The sequence below is a fragment of the Staurois parvus genome, unplaced genomic scaffold (genome assembly GCF_062004578.1).
Source record: "Staurois parvus isolate SC_StPar_1 unplaced genomic scaffold, SC_StPar_1.0 ptg001386l, whole genome shotgun sequence".
NCBI lineage: Eukaryota > Metazoa > Chordata > Amphibia > Anura > Ranidae > Staurois > Staurois parvus.
The window spans coordinates 1,016,373-1,020,437 of NW_028319182.1; positions in this window are offsets into that span (position 1 = coordinate 1,016,373).

Below are 4,065 nucleotides of genomic sequence, written 5' to 3' on the forward strand. Positions count from 1 at the left end.
CCAGGTGGGTAAGAGTCATGTCACAGAGTAAGGGATGGCCAGGTGGGTAAGAGTCATGTCACAGAGTAAGGGCAACGACAGAAAGAAAAAAGGATAAAAATATAACATATTGGTCTGTTTGAGATACAATCTCCCTGGGTAGAAAATATCTAGATCAGGGATGTCAAACTCAACTTCATCGCGGGCCATATCAGCATTATGGCTGTCCTCAAAGTGCTGGTTGTATCAGTAGGACTAGATGTCTAGAGCTCCCCACCCCCCCTTACGCCAGAGGTCAAGATTCCCCCCCCCTCCACTATCAGAAGTCAAGAGTCCCCCACCCTCTCTTACTTCACAGTATATCTCCCTTAGCTCGTGTTGCTGCCTGGAAGAAACTGGGGGCAGAGCTGGGAAACAGAAAGTGCAAGGTCTGGAGGAGGACCAGAGGAGGGCTGGAGTTCCCTGCTGGAGTCTGCTGAATACGGAGAGCAGGGGAGGCGGAGACAAGAGGGTGCTGTGGCTGCACAGAGAGGTGCAGGATTCGTAGGCAGAGTTTTGTCCTCTTCTCTGCTGCTGACTGAGACGGGGTGGCAGAGAGGGGGGGAGGTGCTGCGGTTACACAGACAGGTGCAGGATCTGTAGGATGAGTTTTATCCTCCTCTTTGCTGCTGACTACTGAGACAGAGGGGGGCAGAGACAGGCCTCTCAGCGGATTCCCAGAGAAGCACAGGTTCATGCGGGGAAGTTCTGTCTTTCTCTCTGTTGCCGACAGCTGAGATGGGGTGGCAGAGATGAGGGAGTGCTGCAGTTACACAGAGAGGTGCAGGATCTGTAGGATGAGTTTTATCCTCCTCTTTGCTGCTGATTACTGAGACACAGAGGGGGCAGAGACAGGCCTCTTAGTGGCTGCCCAGAGAAGCGCAGGATCATGCGGGGAAGTTCTGTCCTCTCTGCTGCCGTTTGCTGAGATGGGGTGGCAGAGATGAGGGGGTGCTGTGGTTACACAGAAAGGTGCAGGATCTGTAGGATGAGTTTTATCCTCCTCTTTTTTGCCAACTACTGAGACAGATGGTGGCAGAGACAGGGCTGCCCAGAGAAGTGCAGGATCATGCAGGGAAGTTCTGTCCTCTCTGCTGCCGATTGCTGAGACAAGGTGGCAGAGACAAAGGGGTGCTGCGGTTACACAGAGAGGTGCAGGATCTGTAGGATGAGTTTTATCCTCCTCTTTTTTGCCGACTACTGAGACAGATGGTGGCAGAGACAGGGCTGCCCAGAGAAGTACAGGATCATGCAGGGAAGTTCTGTCCTCCTGTCTGCTGCTGAGACAAGGTGGGGGCGGAGCTGAGGGGGTGCCGCAGCTGCAGGAGAGGTGCGAGGGCCACATGAAATGGCCTTGTGTACCAGATTCGGCCTGCTGGCCTTGTGTTTGACCCACATGATCTAAGCCATTTTCTAAGCTTTTTCCTCTCCTGTAGATGATGTATTATTTTTTTTTTGCTATTTTTTTGTCAAAAGCGGAGTTACACTTTAAGGACTGCTTGGCACACCTCTTGTGTTGATACACCTGGAACGTATTTAGTTGATCCAAAGGGAAGGTTCAGTTGGGTTTTATACCCAAGGACATTTCAGCCTGATTAGCTTTGCAAGGATCTCACAAACACTGGAACATTCTGCAAAACGCCAGGGTTGTCATCCTGCCAGTCCGGGCTTATAGCTGTCATTCAGAATCCAGTCTCTTCGCTAAGAGCAGAACCTCCATTCCAGCTCACGTCCCGATTTCACAACCTTTCCCAGAAGCCGGCACACTTCCCTTCTAATGGCTCAGAATTTATTAATACACACTTAAGCTTTCTGTAATTACCTGCATCTTAATTTGCCATTATTATTCAATATGTGGTGTGAGGCAAGAGTGCAATAATGTTTGGGAGAAACACACACGGCTCAATATATCTGCAGCCCGCGATGGATTGCACAGCCCTTAAAAGTAGTTTTTTTTTTTTTTTTTCCACAAGGAATTAATTGAAACTGTTTATAATAATATTTTAATATGACACCGTGATGGAGCCGGGAAGAGCGTGCCGCTGAGCTATAAACCGCGCTTCACGGGCGAGGACGGCCAAAATTCATTAGATTTCCTCTTATTCTAATTGAGTCATCCCTCCGGAGCTGCCGCTCGGCTGTGCCGACTCCAGAGCCTGGCGGTGGCTTCCTGGCATTTCCAATCTTCTTTACCTGGTTGGAAGGATGTGGATGAGTGTAAAACATTGTTACTCTTTATGTTGTATTTTGTTTATTGGGGATCCTTTATATAATGACTACATAGAGTAGGGATCGGTTAAAACATCCATTGCTTTTTTTAGTTGTCTAGTCCCACTGGGTGGACTTCCCTTTGTTGGCAGATGTTAGTGCCCCTTTAAATTTTTCCTCTCCTGAAGTGATGTCGTGGGTGGAGTTAATGCCAGCTGTGCTATGATATAGTCAGATATTGGGTCGGGTGCTATGATATAGTTGTATATTGGGTCGGGTGCTATGATATATCCGGACATTGGGTTGGGTGCTATGATATAGTTGTATATTGGGTCGGGTGCTATGATATAGTCGTATATTGGGTCGGGTGCTATGATATAGTCGTATATTGGGTTGGGTGCTATGATATAGTTGTATATTGGGTTGGGTGCTATGATATAGTCGTATATTGGGTTGGGTGCTATGATATAGTCGTATATTGGGCTGGGTGCTATGATATAGTCGTATATTGGGTTGGGTGCTATGATATAGTTGTATATTGGGTTGGGTGCTATGATATAGTCGTATATTGGGTTGGGTGCTGTGATATAGTCGTATATCGGGTTGGGTGCTATGATATGGTTGTATATTGGGTCGGGTGCTATGATATAGTCGTATATTGGGTCGGGTGCTATGATATAGTCGTATATTGGGTTGGGTGCTATGATATAGTCGTATATTGGGTCGGGTGCTGTGATATAGTCGTATATTGGGTCGGGTGCTGTGATATAGTCGTATATTGGGTTGGGTGCTGTGATATAGTCGTATATTGGGTTGGGTGCTGTGATATAGTCGTATATTGGGTTGGGTGCTGTGATATAGTCGTATATTGGGTTGGGTGCTATGATATAGTCGTATATTGGGTTGGGTGCTATGATATAGTTGTATATCAGGTTGGGTGCTATGATATAGTCGTATATTGGGTTGGGTGCTATGATATAGTCGTATATTGGGTCGGGTGCTATGATATATCCGGACATTGGGTTGGGTGCTATGATATAGTTGTATATTGGGTTAGGTGCTATGATATAGTCGTATATTGGGTTGGGTGCTATGATATAGTCGTATATTGGGTTGGGTGCTATGATATAGTCAGATATTGGGTTGGGTGCTATGATATAGTCGTATATTGGGTCGGGTGCTATGATATAGTCGTATATTGGGTTGGGTGCTATGATATAGTCGTATATTGGGTCGGGTGCTATGATATAGTTGTATATTGGGTTGGGTGCTGTGATATAGTCGTATATTGGGTCGGGTGCTGTGATATAGTCGTATATTGGGTTGGGTGCTATGATATAGTCGTATATTGGGTCGGGTGCTGTGATATAGTCGTATATTGGGTTGGGTGCTGTGATATAGTCGTATATTGGGTCGGGTGCTATGATATAGTCGTATATTGGGTTGGGTGCTATGATATAATTGTATATTGGGTCGGGTGCTATGATATAGTCGTATATTGGGTCGGGTGCTATGATATAGTCGGATATTGGGTCGGGTGCTATGATATAGTTGTATATTGGGTCGGGTGCTATGATATAGTTGTATATTGGGTTGGGTGCTGTGATATAGTTGTATATTGGGTTGGGTGCTATGATATAGTCGGATATTGGGTTGGGTGCTATGATATAGTTGTATATTGGGTCGGGTGCTATGATATAGTCGGATATTGGGTCGGGTGCTATGATATAGTCGTATATTGGGTCGGGTGCTATGATATAGTCGTATATTGGTCGGGTGCTATGATATAGTCAGATATTGGGTTGGGTGCTGTGATATAGTCGTATATTGGGTCGGGTG